This window comes from Medicago sativa, chromosome 6 (assembly GCF_051527215.1).
Source record: "Medicago sativa cultivar Bolivia chromosome 6, Bolivia_mono, whole genome shotgun sequence".
In the NCBI taxonomy this organism is placed as follows: Eukaryota; Viridiplantae; Streptophyta; class Magnoliopsida; order Fabales; family Fabaceae; genus Medicago; species Medicago sativa.
In genome coordinates this window covers 29,633,331-29,650,599 of record NC_140754.1, presented here as the reverse complement: position 1 = coordinate 29,650,599, position 17,269 = coordinate 29,633,331, and the positions used below count along the sequence as shown (strand labels likewise).

Sequence of the window (17,269 nt, the reverse complement as noted above, 5' to 3'; positions counted from 1 at the left end):
TATGACAAAGTCTTTGGCTCATCGGCAATTCCTAAAGCAACAACTCTACTCATTCAAGATGGTGGAGTCAAAGGCCATCATGGAGCAACTTACGGAGTTCAACAAAATCCTTGATGACTTGGAGAATATTGAGGTGAATCTTGAGGATGAAGATAAAGCTATACTCTTGTTGTGTGCTCTACCTAGATCTTTTGAATCGTTTAAAGATACCATGCTCTATGGAAAAGAAGGCACTGTTACCTTGGAAGAAGTTCAAGCAGCTTTGAGAACCAAGGAGTTGACTAAGTCGAAGGACTTGAGAGTTGATGAAAACGGGGAAGGCCTAAGTGTTTCAAGAGGGAATGGTGGAGGTAGAGGTAACCGGGGAAAGAGTAGTAACAAGACAAAGTTTAAATGCCTTAAGTGTAACAAGATGGGTCACTTCAAGAAGGATTGTCCGGAGATTAATGGTAATTCCGTACAAATTGTCTCTGAGGGTTATGAGGATGCAGGTGCTTTGATGGTGTGCTGTTTGGAGGATGAAGGTGATGTTTCTCACCTTGGGGGTGATGCCTGGTAGAGCGGTGGTCGTCTGGAGAGACGTTAAACACTCAACATCAGCCTGGAGAGGCGGTGGTAAGAATACTCATGATCTACCGGTTGAGGTGGAGGTTCAAGGAAGACATAGTGGGATGTACTCATTTGCTAGTTGAGAGGTTGGAAGCTCAGCTTTAGGTGGAGTTGAACACACCGGGAGTGGTACGACTATGGAGGACCTTGGGTGCTATGCTCTAGTGGTGAGCAAGGGTTTTCTTCATGAAGACGGAAGGCATTCCGGAGGTTGAAGAATGTATAGCACGGCTTGTGGAATTACCCTAAAAGTCCAAGGGTGATTGGATGCAAGGTGATCTTCAAGGAAGCGGGAGATGTCTCGTATTGAAGAGGTATGGTGTAGTCTTGTAGAACTACCTGAAATTCCTAGTGTAGTTTGGATACAAGGATCTTCGAGAAGGCGGAAGACATTCCGATGGCTGAAGAGGTTAAGGTGTGTACTTGTGGAACTACCTAAAATTCCTTGAGTAGTTTGGACACAAGGATCTTCAAAGGGGCGGAAGGCATTCCGATGATTGAAGAGATTAAGGTGTAAACTTGTGGAGCTACTTGGCGTAGTGGGAAGCAAGGGAAAGAGCAGCAAGGTGTTGATGTTAAATGGGCATCATCACTAATTTGGAGTCAAGGTGGAGATTGTTGTGAAAGTGACTCAAAATTGGAGTTTGGAGGCCAAAATTGATGTTTGCTGAAAGTACAAATCGGTGGCCGATTTGGAAAATCGGTGGCCGATTTCGCGTGCTGTTATTTTTCAGAAACGTATTTTTGGGCCAGATTTGTTACAATTTTATGGGAGTTTCTTTTACTATAAATATAGGCCTTGTATCAGACTATTTAGAGAGATAGAGGGGGCTGAAACAAGGGTTTAGAAATCAAACAAGGGTTTGTATAGAGTTTGTCTCTTGGCAACAAACTAGGGTTTGAAGGTTGATTCACCTTGGGAAACACTATTAGGATTGAGTCTCTTGGTTACGGTAAGAGGCTGGGATTTGGGTAGAATTAGGCGGGAGACTTATTCTTGTAACCCATTGAAATCTCTTTTGTAACGTTACTCATCATATAGTGGAACGGAGGGCTGCTCTCTCCCCCAGACTAGGTCAATTTGGACCGAACTGGGTAAACAGATTCTTTTGTGTTCTCTCTGCTTTTCTCTCGCTGTTTTTCTACTTTTGCTTGTTTAATTGCAATTCACTTTGATATTGGTTGCTTAATTATCCCTTGCTCCACACATCAAGTTTGTTATTGGTGTGTTTTCTCATCGAATTCGCAACAAACCACACCACCACCGTCCCAAAATTAAGGTTTGGCACATTTAGATCAATTTGATGGCCTGATTGGAGGTGGAAGAGTTCTTTATAGTATGAGTTGGTGTGGTGTGGTTTGCTCATGGTCAAATAATTCATTGAGCTAACGAGGGAAACGTGAATTGGTTCACACGAACCAATTCCCGATTCTTTTAAGAACCGGTTCACCACAATTCTCTCATAATTCGGCTATAACAAAGAAGCAAGGACATAAAAAAATATAGATATTTAAACTAATTTCTAATTGGACACTGCTTTTTGTTTTGATTCTAAGCACTTTTAACAAAGTAACCCTCCTTCAAAAAAAAAAAAAAAAAAAAAGTAAACCATCAATGGACCCACCATGCAAAGCTTTGCTTGCTTGTATCATTCAACTACGTACACTCTTTATTTATAAGCTAGCTCACCTCTCAATCTCTTAAAACTGGCCAATGTATGACTAAATTTGTGCTTGCTTTAACGGTAATGGTGGCCAATTGTAAAGACTATGTTTTTTTGGTAATGTGCATACAATATTTTCTTATTTGTTGACGGTCTTTTTTTTCACTAAGAAAAAATATGAAAGGGCAGGGCCAAAAATTATGTTTATTTATTTTAGAGTCCTGCTAACCAGTATTTTTAGAACAAATTTTAAGGAATGTAATTAAGAAATTATTTTTTAAAAAATTGAATACTTCAATCTCCAATTTATCAAATATACAGATTAAATGTTCATACATCTATTTTGTTCACATCACCTTTATTTTTTTGTTAATCAAATATTTTTTTTATTAATAATGTACCGATTATTATATTTGAACATACCACGAACCAAAACAGTGTATCGACTATTTATACCTTCTATGTACCTAATTCTGTAAGAGCCGCGAACCGCATACTCGAACCTGTACCACAACTGAAGCAAACTGCAAACCGTGTGACTATATGTTCACTTGTATTTGGAGCATTTGGAAGACAAGTAATTAATGAAAAGTTGTTTCGAAACAAGGATATTTGTCTAGATAACATGGTGGAGTTCGTAAAAGAAAGTTCATGGAATTGGTTGAGCTAGAAATCAAACAATTTGGATTACAATTTTACTCAATGATTTTTGAATCTTAGAGCTTGTATTGTTGGGTGTGTGGATGTCTAATTTTCAATTGTGGGGCATTCTCTTTATCAGCGAAGGTGCATATGTTCTTGGTGCTGGGTTTTTTCTCCTGTATCCTTTGGGTCTGTCTAATATTTAGTCTGTTGTTTGGTTCATTGGTTGATGTTGTTCGGGTATCTGATCATAGAATTTGGCATCATGGGTTAAGCTTGGTTGTTTCATGTTGTGAATCCTGTAATTTCAAGGTTGTAGGGTTGGAATGTTGGTGATTTGTTTTAATTTATCATTGAGGTAAGATAATATCTTTTTGTGGCATTTTAGCGTATCTCAAATTCCTTGCCCCGTTGGCTGCGGCAGAAGAAATCGTTCTTTCATTTTCTTCGTTAGTCTGTTAGTTGTTTGTGTATTTGGACCGAGATCCTAAGATGTCCATAAATATTTTCTTACCTCATTGATCAAAATGTTCCAGAATGGGAGTCTTTTCAATTGTGCTTTTGTTGTTTGAGACGGTAAAAATGGATTATAGGGACAAACCGATAAAACCCAAGTCTCTAGTGTAGGAATTCTAATGATTTAGAATAAAATTCAGTAGAAAGGAGAGAATTGTGTTGAATGATGAAGCATTCTGGAACATTTCACAAAAAAGTAATTAATTACTCTTTTGGTCCCTTAACTTATTTTTTGGTTTCGTTTTGGTCCCTTAACTATTAAAAGTTTCGTTTTGATCCCTTAACTTACTTTTTGGTTTCGTTTTGGTCCTCTAACTATTAAAAGTTTCGTTTTGGCCCCTTAACTTATTTTTTGGTTTCGTTTTGGTCCCTTAACTCTTCCTCCGTCAACCACTTTGGTCCTTTTATGTTAGGATGAATGTATTAGAGTTAAGAGACCAAAATGAAACCAAAAAATAAGTTAAGGGACCAAAATTAAACTTTTAATAGTTAAGGGACCAAAAGAAAACCCAAAAATAAATTAAGGGACCGAAACAAAACTTTTAATAGTTAAGAGACCAAAACGAAACCAAAAAATAAATTAAGGGACCAAAAGAGTAATTAAGCCTTTTTTCTACTTAAAATTCACCAATTATTTTTATTTTTGTATCCTTAACAAGTGCCCTAAGCAAGACCCTTGTTGAAATGATTGATTTATTGTAAATGAGACACAATGCCAAGTTTAAATACAACCCCGAAGACTAAAAGAGTAAAATGACATAAGTTAAATATTATTTAAAAGGTCAAATGTATCTAAAGGTCCTTTAAGTTTTTCGTTTTTCCCATAGTGGTCCTTTAAGTTTCAAAAGTCCCAAACAAGTCCTTTAAGTTTCAAAAGTCTCAAACAAGTCCTTTTAGTTTTTGAATCGTTTCAAACAAGTCCTTTTAATTTGCAACTTAACTATAGAGTTTTCCATTAGGTGCAGATACACTCTATGCAACCATTCCCCCTATAAATAGCCTCCAAATGTTCACCATATCTCACACCATCATCTCACACTCTCTCCTCCTCTCTTCCTCTTTCTTCTACAATAATGTGTTTCCATCTCTGGCCTTTCACAAAAAGAGGTTACTTTAGAAATTCAGGGATTGTATGAACCGTCAATGGAGATGGCAACGGATTGCAAACAAGTGTGGTTTGTCTGGGTGTTAGGTTGATATGTTTGGGTGCAAGGTTGACCATCAACGTCTCTTTCACCCTAGACTAGAAACATACCTTAACTCACCCCCCCCCCCCCCCCCCCCCCCCAACACCCACACACACACACACCCCATCCATTTCTCCTTCCCCTTTCTTGTGCCACTGGTTTAGCGCGCGTAGGATGGAAAAAGTAATAATCAAGTAACAATCCAACGATGTGGAGGGTATTGTTCTAGAGTGGGGTAAGACCCAACCCAAAGTCCTATATTCCAACATAGTCTCTATAAGTCACTCATTGACGGTTATATACCACGTGCATCATATAAGAGCCATGATGCACCAAATAGTACATTCAGAGCACATATGATCCCTCTACACGATCTAATGTTCATTCGACCATCGAACCATAAGGGTATAACAATCTTGTACTCTCGTGGGTCTATGAATAGGGTGCTCCACACCGAATAGATATAACATCTGCTTCACACATCCTCTGGTCGACACTCCTATTCATCAACAAGTACTGTTTTGATATAAAATGTTGTAAAAAGAATATCATCCAATTTTTTTTTTAAATTAATAAAAAATGTGTTATCACCTCTTCAATATGTTTTTTTTTTATACATCTATGTTTCTCATCTTTCATTACCATCTTTAACGAAAGGCCAAAAAATAAATACAAATTATATATAATGAAATTTAATAAAAAAAAATAATGACTAGAAGGGTATTGCGTAAAGTTAATTACAATATTAATTGAAATTTTATATATTACTTCATACAACTCCTAAGTGCTAAAGAGTATTTAAGTAAAGCTAACATAGCTTTAATATTTACTTATCAAACGATAAAAAATTCATGTAAAGGATGAAAAATATGGCTCAACTAATAATATTTGTTTATGCTTTGATCATCTTTCTTTATCTATTGTTTGTTGAAGCACAAATAAGTACAATTTTTTTTCACACTATTTACAACTTTTTAAATATTTTCTTATGCATAATACTTTATCTATCACCTTTTAGTAACATATTTTTTTTATTATTTAACAATGCAGCGAAGATTCCCTGTGCTACCGTTGATGATTGTCCAAAGGTGGAAGTACCAATACCTATGGTTGCGAAGTGTTTTGGTAAAAGTTTTAGAAGACGTTGCCACTACTTTTATCTTTAGGGAAATGTTACCTTGTGCCCTTAAGACACAAGTTTAGAAGCCAATCGTAGAAACTAATTTTTGGAAATTGTGCATTCAATGCTTTGAAATTTTAAAAACTTATTTTTTCAATACAAAACTTATGTTTTATTTCTTTTTTTAGATCCTTAACTTGTGCCCTTAGGGCACAAGTTAACATGTCCCTTATCTTTAATTTAATTAATAATCACTATTAAAGAACAAATATTAGTGAGGGAAATTTAGCGATGGAAAACATGAAATCCCACTCTAATTCTGTCATTGAGATTTGCGATGAGGAAACTGTTGAGGAATTTCACTTTTTTCGTCACTAATTTCTCTCTCTAATTTTGCTTTTTCTATTAGTGAATAGTTAAGTTAAAACATAATTATGTTACCACTAAGCGTGTAATTTAGGGATTTTGTAACACCCTTGAACCCCACCAATAATATTTAATATAAATACAACCAATAATTCATATTATGCTCAAGGTGTCACGTCAATAAAACTCCAAAATATGCAAATACATTTTTTTATCAAAGCTATGTAACAGAATAATCAACAAACTCCAAAATCATATCAAAGTCTCAACAACATAATTCAATCTCGGATACATCAAATATGATAACATAGTCTCCATCAAATCCAACAAAATATAATTAAGACAAAACACAAAAGTCCTAAGGCAGAGCCCTAATCTAGACTCCATAAGCAAAGGTAAAGGAGGAAGCCTTAAGATACTCCTCGATACTCACACCGTCTCAAGCGTCTCCTACCTGCACGTCTACACCATTTTTTGCAATGGCGAGACGGTCAACCAAACAACCACTAGAGGATAAGTTTATATTCAACATTAAGAAACTACGTATAATAGGATTTCAAATATCACATATACATACTTTCACAAATCAACAACATTAATCATACAAGGGTTTCCTACATCATTCTCCATTTACCTGAGTCATCAAATTACACCAACATCATCATTTAGAAAAATGTAACCATATAGTCATCTCTGCTTATATTCACATAAGACACATATCCCACTCAATGTATATAATTCATCTAATGCATATAATTTACATCATCTAAATGGTTCACATGATCAAGTATGAGACATTTCACATAGACTCATATACATGCAATGCTCTAGACACGACTCTACATGCATGTGGTACCGGTTTGGATGTCGGAGTTATGTTACCGATTGATCCACCATCAACACTTTCCATCAAAACTTTTCATCAACACTGGACTTGACCATGTATGTATGAACATATGACTCGACACAGCATATATTCATACACTACAACACAAATCATCAACACTCATCAACAATCATCAACACTTTATACATATATATGTTCATCGTCAATATTCAACATTATCACCTTTCATCTTCATTTCATATATGTATATTCAACATCAAAATCATCATCACCAATAAATGGTCTTCAACGATATATACTTCATCAAATAAATCAAATCACTTGATTTGGTACAATTACCTTGTTCAAGACGATTAATCATGTATGATAGTTAAACCACTTTTCAAGAATACATCTCATAAACAATTAATCATCATCCATCATTCCATCAATAACATATGATCATTCTCAAGTTTGCATAGCATCATTTGTCATCAATCAAAGTCCGTCCATTTCCTAGGTTTTGTGTAAGATCCGGATATTTTATGTATTTTAATTCTAATTTATTTTATTATAATTTGATATTAAATATTTTGTGTTTATAATTTATTAAGTGATTGTTTTATCCTATGTTTTTTTGTCTTTCCGAATTAAATAGTCAAATTATTTCTACTAATTAGTAAATGGTTTCCTTACCATGCTATGATGAGTATGACTATTAAATTAATTAATTAACTAGGAGGACTAGTGTTAAGGAGTGGACAACGAAATTGATTCGGCAAAATGAATGTTTGAAAAGATATATATTTTTTTTTGAGCAAAAAAAGATATATTGTTGTTCTATGGTTAAATTAAATATTTTAATTGTGCACCCTTTTAATATTATGCCTATTAAAGGGAAATGATTTGGTCTTGATTCAATTACCCTATCCGCTAGTAGTTAACCGTATCATAGCATGACTAGGCTTGGCTTTCATTTTTTTTAATGTGTGTGTGTACTTGCAGCAAGTCTCTCTTCATCTTTATATATCATGTTACTATTAAGCTAATCAAATATATTGATTGATCCATAATTGTAGAAAAGTAAATGGGGACGTGTATTTACAGAGAAAACAATGTAACCTCATTTCCTAGTTACATGGTCAATTTCACTTCACACTCCTTAAGCCTAGTGCCACTCTTTTAGGAAGGGCCGGAGTTAGTGGGAGGGTTATTTCACTATTAATAACAATCGGTTACCTCCTTTGTTCCATTCATTCACCACTTTACTGGTTCTACACTTTAAAGAAAATAGAGAGAAATTTAGAGAGAGAGAGGGATAGAAACATATAGAGAGACTTGAAGGAGAATGAAAGGAAAACAAAGGATCAACATTAAAGATTAGCCATTAGAGTTCAAGTAAGAATATTTCTACTCGTATAATTATTATTTTCTTAATATCAATTTTTGGTGATATTTCTCATTGTCAATTTATTGTTATAGAAATCAATTTGGTTTAGATGAAATAATGATTTCAAATTTATGGTCCTGCGATTATTCAAAATAGTAGTTTTGAAATTTTAATTGATAAAAGAGAAAGAAAAAAAAAAGGGTTCAAGAAATCAGTGTTATTTTGCTAAGCTTTATTCAAATATTTAATTAGCACTGAAACTTTGCTTGAACCATTCTCTTTTTTATGGAATTCTCTTTTTCTAAAACGGGATATATTTTATGAGTTTAGCCATGAGAAGAAAAAAAAAATTAGTCCAATGTTCTAGCAATCTTGAGTGAGTTAGAAATTGGAATGATTAGTCGATCAAAGGTTTTTAGTTAAAACAAGTTAGGTTTGATGCTTCTTAAATAATAGGACCTGATATGATATTAGAGTACGCTACGGTGTGTTTGTTTTGACTACATGAATGAAACCTTTGAGTAAATTTTGAGTCAAACTTTTTGATTATAATTGAGAGTGTTACTAGTATTATGATTGAAGTCTTTTATTCAAAGTATTTAAAAAAAAAAAAAAAAGTTTTAGTGGCAGTGATTCTAGAATTTAATTCCTACCAGTCGTTTATAATGTAGTAACTATACTTGTACCAGGTGCTTATATTTGTTTACTAATCTAAAGGTTCTATTTTAATAACCAAATAATTAAGCAGGAGTTATTGGTGAATCTTATTTTAACCGAGCCTTGAGTAGGATTTAGGAGTAATAGGAATAGGAGTTGGAAACTGAGTTAGTAAATACTTTTTGTGAAGGTGTAGATTCAGTGGAGCAAAGACCACGAGTAGAAATCTTAATAGTTGCTATATTGCTAAGGTAAGGGAAATGGCGCTCCATTTTTATTATTTTATTTTATATATGTATCTACTTGTTAAAATGATGATGTTTTGAACATGTTTGTGTATTTTGCCATGCGTATATACTATGTGAACTTAATTTGGTATTGCTTGATTGTGAGTATAACTTCTTGTCATGCCTAAATTGGGGTCTTGCATATTTTGGTAGTCGGAGTTAGTGTCGGTGTAATCAGTGTCTCTAGCAGGTGGTTAAGACAATGATTAATTTAGACGGATACTCATTGTAAGTCATATTTTGTGGAGTTAATAACCAGGTGTCGCATGCATACATTCATTGTCGTGTGGTGCCCATAATTGGTTGGGACCCGAAGTCTTGAGTGCCCATAGTTGGTTGGGACTCGTCGTTTTCTTTTGAGTGCTCATAATTGGTTGAGACTCTTTTTCTTTTGGTGCCCATAATTGGTTGGGACCCGTGGGGTATGTGGTGTCCCTAATTGGTTGGAGCCACGGTGGAGTGTTCATAATTGGTTGAAGCCCACAAATATCTACGAAGAACTTTTGTTGCCCTATGAGGGAGGTGATATCCGGATCATTTGTGTCGCATATAGGTCAACCTGTAGGGTGTCGTGCATTTGTCGAGTCCACTGGTGTTCTGGGTGTTGACATTGTGTGTACTTTATATTAATTTTGTACTATTTTTGTGCCTTTAAATACATGTTAAATATATGTATAACTTGTATATTTGATGTTGTTTGGGAGTCGACCCTTTTTCCGTATTTGAAAATTAGATAATGATATCGATTTACAGTTGGAAGCTTTGAGAGATGTGGACCTTGGTGCGCCTTAGCGAGAGTTCTCGCAAGCGTCCAAAGTTTTGACCAGCTAGGGTGTGTCTTTGGGTAGCGAAAGGCCAATAGCCTTGATCTTAAGATTTTTTTTTATTTTGATGTAAAACAATACTGATTTACTATTTTGAAACTAATTTGAGAGTTCAAAGAGAAACTTATTTATTTATTTTTATTTTGAAGCCAGGGAGTTTTCAGTTATTGTTATTATTTAAAAAAAAAATATGCATCATTTTCGCAAAGAATTACAGAAGATAATGTCTCAAATTTTTGGGTCGTTACATTTTGCAAAGTTCGTTTATTTTCACATAAATCTTATCAACAAAGTTAATCATGTTCATACATCATTATTAAACTCTTACAAATCATGTTTAAGGTTTGGGAACCAACCATGCACCTTGAGAACACTTTAGAGTCAAGAAAATAGGTTTTCAGACACTTGAGAGTCAGACACAGTCGTGCCACCCAGAGGCATGAACGTGCTTGGCTTTTTAACAAAAGTCAAGAGTTTAGCAGAACAACCACACATGACCGTGCCATAAGAGCGCACAGTTGTACCAGTGCAACAGGTCAGCCCATTTTGATTTTTAGTGTTTTCGCGAGAAATCTCCGTTTTTAAAACTGTTTTCGATCCCAATTACACTGATTTCGTCCCAAATATTTAAGCCACTTATTCCCTACCTTTTTAATATTAACTCTAGCTCAAAACATTTCCCCACAACTTAACACAAAGTAGTTTATTTCACATAATCACTTAAAAACGACTTTTAGCTCAAAACCCGTTTTTCTCCAAATCAATCTCATACCCAAGGTTAATAATCAAAACATAATTTCTCACTCCATTACTCCTCATTAACAACTTCACCAACACAATTACTTCATTAAAACTCCCCCACTATTACTCACACACCACTATTTTATTAATTACTACAAGTTACTACCACTTTCTTAAATAACTCGCCATACCCAAAAGTACTAAAATACCATTCATCATAAGATTACCAAATTACTCTACCAAAATACCCCCAATATCTCTAAAATTAACATAATCGACAAATATAACACACCAAGCAATTAAATAATAAATCAAGAAATTAAATAAATAAAATCCTAATATCGGATCGTTACAGATTGCAACTGTTGATAAAATTGCTAATATTGGTTTATCTATTTCTAGTTCTGCTTGGTGGGATAGTATTCTTGATGTTGTTAGGGATGATTTCCAAAGAAATATGTTAGGTTTATCTAGGTTTAGATTTTGTTGATTTTATGTTGAAATCATTGCTGGTTTACTCTGCACTTTTTTTTAACTTTACCAGGTTTTTTTCACTTTGGGTTTTTCTTGGGAATGTTTTTAATGAAGCAAATAATTTTATACAACTTGTGTGTTTCCTTGTGTATTTTGTTCTATATATAAATTTTCACAAGTTTAATGTAATATCCCGCCTGACAGTATCGGTATATTACCAATCGATCGTGTCAGAGGATTAATACTCCAGAAAGCAAGTTAATGGAAAAATATTTTATGACATGTCAGCTTTTTACGGAAGAAATTTCAGTATCGTTTTAAACACGTTCAAGGCAAGGGCAAAAAGGTAATTTCACGTGGAAAGGATATTTAAATGGTTTTATCCCAAAAATATCTCATTTCCTATTCTCTTTCTCTCTCCTTAATGTTGGAAAACAATTTCTCTCCTCCTTCTCTCTTCTCTCACGCCCTTCCTCTCTTTCTTTCTTCAATCCTTCTCTAATTCTCCTTCTATACCAATCATATTTTCTTGTTCCTTCATGATCCTCAAACTTATGGAAGCTTAGTCTTCTTTGATTCTTCCTTTTCTCCTTTCAAGAAGAGATCTAAAATCTAGGGTTTGATCTTGATCAAGAAGTTGAGGCTTTAGATTGTTGGTTTGGGAACTTATGTTGATTATGCTTCATGGGGTTGGTGAAACAAGCAAGAAACAACTATGAGCTAAGAAGCAAGAATTAGGGTTTGTTGGTTAGTAAGTTCAAGTATGGTTTCTTCAAGAACTATCAAGGTCATGATGTTATGAATTGCAAGAAAAGATAACAAGAATGTATGGTTTGAGCAAAGGAAGCAAGTGGAGCAAAGCTAGAGTTTTGGCATGATTGGGCTTGGCACATAGTGATGCTTCAAGATTATTGCTAGGTGAGTTCCATAGATTGACTTCCCACCCTTTGGGATTATGATTATGTCTTGTATAGAAAGTATGAAATTCTAGGGTTTTATGTATATGGTTAATTGCCCTTTTTATGCCATGCATGCTATACATGTTAATACTTGCCAAATGAATGTTTTACAAGTATTCTATGATCAAATAAGTACCAATATGCTTAGGGACACTTGGTTTGAGGTTTTTGGGTCAAAAATGCCATTTTTAGGGGTGCTGGACTGTCATAACTCGCCACGGCGAGTAAATAGCTCACTAGGCGAGCTAGAAGGCCGAACAGGGGGTTATGCTCGCCTCCTACTCGCCATGGCGAGCAGAAGCTCGCCTCCCCAGTAACTTCACTCGCCTAGGCGAGGAAGTAGTGCCATCTGGTGCTGCTTGCTCGTTTCAAGCAGATTCGGTGATTTTCGTTCCAGATCTTTTGTGCAGTCTTTGATAAATGTAAACCCCTCAAACCAAGGTCCTAAATGATGATCAAAGAAAACATGATTCTTCTGATGTGAAGCAAGTATCAAGCATGTTAGTAAGGCATGGCATATGAGAGAAATATGTCATGAGTGGGGTAGCAAGATATACTTTAAGCAAGGGAAAACTAGAGCCTCGACATAGTCGTCGAGAACTAGCTAGATAGTAAGTATCCCTAGAGTGATAAGACGCGAAGTATATATATCTTCGCACATGATTTAGAATAAGATTAAAAGCATGATAAGTGTGGTTTGATTAGTTAATCCCTCCACCATGATTAGGAATGAACAAGTTTAAGATTACCGCTAATCGGATCGACTCAAGGGTCCGAGGTAATAAGTAAGCAAGTATGAATATGTTTAAGTATACGTACGACAAGACCATGACTAATAAGTGTATGTGGCATGTCTCTTGTTATCCACATTAGGAGGATACAAGGGGTTGTCATGATGGGAATGGTTCAAGCCGTAAGGGACCCACATGTCACTGAGTAACAAGACGTAGGTGCTCGTGTCTCTTGTTATCCACGCCAGGGGGATACGGGAGGTTCTCAACCTAAGGGGGACGGTTCAAGCCGCAAGGGACCCGTACGACACCGAGGGAGTCCGATGTACGTACATCGGTCATGTATGAGATTGTTCTCGGGGTTACTCCACCTGGGGCTCTCCGTAAAATGAATCAAGATAATGATTTTTTGTTCAACGCTAACCTAATGAATGAACTTAGATACGTTTATGCATGATGTGAATATGATTATGTTTCTTAAGATTATGTTATGTTCATGATCAAGCAAGAATGATTCCATGTACTTTTATGTTTAAGAATGCGAGCATTAGATGCTATATGACAAGTATAAGGCATGGAATAGAGCAAGTAAAGAACATGATACCGATGACGATCTTAGGTTTCCCCTAATCGTCCGGTTTAGAATCGTGCCATGATCATGATATGTTTAGACCTCGATACGTAGAGCGTATTCTTGGTAATGCGGTTTTATATTCCCCCTCGACTGCCATGACACGTATAGGATGTGAAGCCTATAACAAGTGAGATAAGCCTATGACGGGTCTAGCATGCACTACCGTCTAGGAAACATGACCACACACATATAATCAACCGTCAGGTTGTATGGTAGACACATGGTGACCGTAGGTTCCCCCTGAGGTTACCTATAGCCTAGGATTTAGGGGAACTCACTGAGACATTATGTCTCATCCCAATCCTTATTTGTTTCAGATATCAGGTTGGACGTCAAGATAGTAGCCGGATGGATTTTACAGCAAGAGCTCGTTCGTACCCGAAGCATGAAGATTATGGATCTCAAGAATGTATTTATTTTAAATAAGATAAGATAGAATGTACTGATATTGTACGAAAGCTTTTTGTTGTATATAAATTCATTCGAAGTTTTTTTATATTGTATATTTTAATGTATCCAGTACTAAAATCAACGCACGTGCTAGACTTTCTAGATACGTCTATTATGGGTGTTACATTTGGTATCAGAGCAGGTCGATTCAGACCGTGCCTTGGGTCATTAAATTACAACTAAGGTAGTTGGACCATTGGGTTCCGGGTAAATGTTCTAGTTGTTGTTAGTTGAGCCTGATCAACTCAATTTAACATTCGACGATTAGGATGGATGCCTGAGAGCTGAATAGGACCCAGGAGGAACGAAGTATGTGATGAAGTAGTTTGATCGTGCCAAAAGGTGGCCGGTGAACTAATCAAGTAGAAGTGTGAATCCTCCGGGAATGTAAGGCATGTTAAGAAGGAACGTTCCGACAATGTCGGGTAAGATGATAGTGATACTTAATATACCCGTAAGCGAAGAAGTTGGATATATATATCTAATCATGACCGAAAGATTCGGTAAGAGTTGTTGTTGGAATGGGTTATGATATTTTGGAATGTCAGAACAAGGCTACAAGATAGTGAGAAGTCGACATATGATGACGGAGTCAGCAGGTTCTCAGGAATAACAATATGTGAATGAAGTTAAGGACATGTATGCTCGGAAAGTTGCGTAAGTGGCAATGTAATGAGGTAAGTTATTCGTAGTAGAGAAAGTTAAGGATTCAAGAGAAAGTTTTATGTTATTAGGAGTAAGGCTTTGATTTCCGACGTGCCAAGAATTGTATCGAAAAAAAAAAGTTGAGGATTGCCATGCATATGTTATAGAATATTTTACGATGATAGGAATGAATGATGTGCATTGTATACTTGAGAATAAGAATTTTATGCAATAAATGTTTTCTGAAAAATAGAGTTGGAGAAGCTCACCAATAGCAAGCCTGGGACGAAACTTTCCGTTTTTATGAAATCTTCCATTTCGTTCCTATGGTTTGCAATGACTATTGGGGAGATGTCTTCACAATAATCTTTTATGTGATGAAAATCTTTAATGACATCAAGTAACGAAATGCATATCATATCCTAAGATTTTCATGGGAAAAGGCATGGGCAGCAGTCAACGAAATCGATATGATTTAAGGTAGCTTTGGAAGTTAATGTGTCAAGAGTCAAGAAAGAGCTCAGATCAAGAGATTGGAAGTTCCGGTATTGATACGGAAGTCATAGATGTGAAGGTATGAAGAAAGAAGTTAAAGCGGTACAAGTTATGAGAAATCACAAGGTTCTCGGATTATGTGGAATCATGACGTATCTCTCGAATCTATATTTTGCTTAATTGACTTGCTAAGGCTCATTATGAAGTTGAACTATAAAGTTTAAGGGATTTTAAAAAGATTTATACGTATGGGTGATTGAGGTTGATATTTTGAAAATTCACAAGAGATTTTCTTAGGAACCGGGTTGCTACGACACTCGTAGAGCAGGCTAGACTTATTAGAGTCTAGATTTGATGACACGTATGTGTTGTCAACTTGTTCTATGATTTTAGAGTAACGACCGGAGCCTAAACTTAGTATTTATATTTATGGTGGAAAATTATCAACGTCAATGACCCGTGCGTTAATTTACGAAGTTTTCTCTAAAAGTAAAATCAACGAGCAAGCATTGGTATGATTAAGCAAAATATAGTATGCGTGAATGCGAAGGTACAAGGTTAGATGTTCAAGAAAGATGTGTTCAAGTGCTAGATGAGTTTGTCAAAGGAGTTCGAGTTGCTTGGAAACAAGTTCAGGTATGATATGTATGGTAAATGCAACAAGTAAAAACGTAAGGATTACCCCCAAGTCAAGTATTATGAGCGTAAGATAAGTTATCATGAGTTTTGTTCTTACAAGGCAGTGGTAAAGACAAGTGTAGGATTGTGACGGTGGTTGCAACATGGAAAAACTTGAAAACAGTTCAAGAAGTTAGTATTCAGGTGGTAAGCAGAAATGCGAAGTCTCAATCGCTCTAATGGATTAGAGTAATGGCTTAAGCCAACCGGTGGGAATCAGAGTAGCGCCATGGAAGCTAATCGTTAATCACGAAACATGGAATTTTAGTATAAAAAGAATATTCGGTTGGTAACACAAGTTCAACGAGAAGCATTATAAGGCAAACGAAGAGTTCTCGATGTGATGAGTATATATGGATGTTTATATAGTCAGCATTGGCTAAGATAGAAGTTTTAAGAAAGTGTCTTTATCTAAGTAGGACGAGAAAGACAAGAGTCGCCGTATATGAATTGGTCAGGATGCATGAATGATGATATTGGAAAACATGTGAGGTTCAGAAGGTTTCCTCTTGTGATTCAAGTAATGATCAAAGCATAGAGTATGATGATCGGTTTTCCAAAAAAAAAAATTAATGCTCAAGCAATATCCGAATAAGATAATGTGGAGATTCAAGTTTTGTGTTCCTGAAGAAGAGGAACGAGTTAACGTCAAGTGGGCCAAGGATTTTCTAAGAATTATGTTGTGCAGCAATGCGAGTCTGGGGCATGTGTATCAGTTAAGAAAGGAAGAAACCACTCGCGAAATTAAGCATGTTACCAAGAAAGGAGATGCAACTCTTGAGTTTTACGCAATGACCCTCATACCTTTGTGTGCAATACTTGTTGAGTGAAAACGATACTTGTTAAGAAATGTTAAAGCATGATTTATAACTTTTAAAGCTAAGATTGGTATTATGGAACTTGGGAACGATGCTTATTTTTAAACTCATGGAATTATACATTTTCGAAACTAATGAAATACGTCGTAAGTAAACTCACTTAAGACGTACAACCTTCAGGACCAACTTGTCGAGGACAAGTTTTGGGCGAGTTGTAACCATCTTTTTCAAAATATAGAAACTCGTCCGGTGGTTCTGTGGTACCATAACAAATTCAGTTTTGGAAAATGATGAAATCTTTTTAGTCATGTATCTACTTGTTCCAAGAACCCGAATACCAAAGTTTAAGAAAATTTCTTCAAGAAAGATGCTAAAACACGTATCGTTATCATTTAACAAGAGGCGGCACTTAAAAGTATGCACATGTTATGGAAACGACAATGTTCGTATGAAGCCCATATCCTACAAGATACACAGAAATGTGTTAAGAAATGTTTGATGTATGTGCAAGTAAATTTGCTAGAAAGTTTCAAGAACATGTTAACCACAATGTTGG

General features: G+C 35.6%; 1 long non-coding RNA gene across 1 annotated transcript; it reads left to right on the top strand.

The window, feature by feature from the left end:
• The first annotated feature begins 5,345 nt into the window (after positions 1-5,345).
• Positions 5,346-6,265, top strand: LOC146914408 (uncharacterized). Its single transcript, XR_015014164.1, has 2 exons — positions 5,346-5,560; positions 5,669-6,265. It is a non-coding gene; the product is annotated as an uncharacterized LOC146914408 (long non-coding RNA).
• Positions 6,266-17,269: the final 11,004 nt, after the last annotated feature.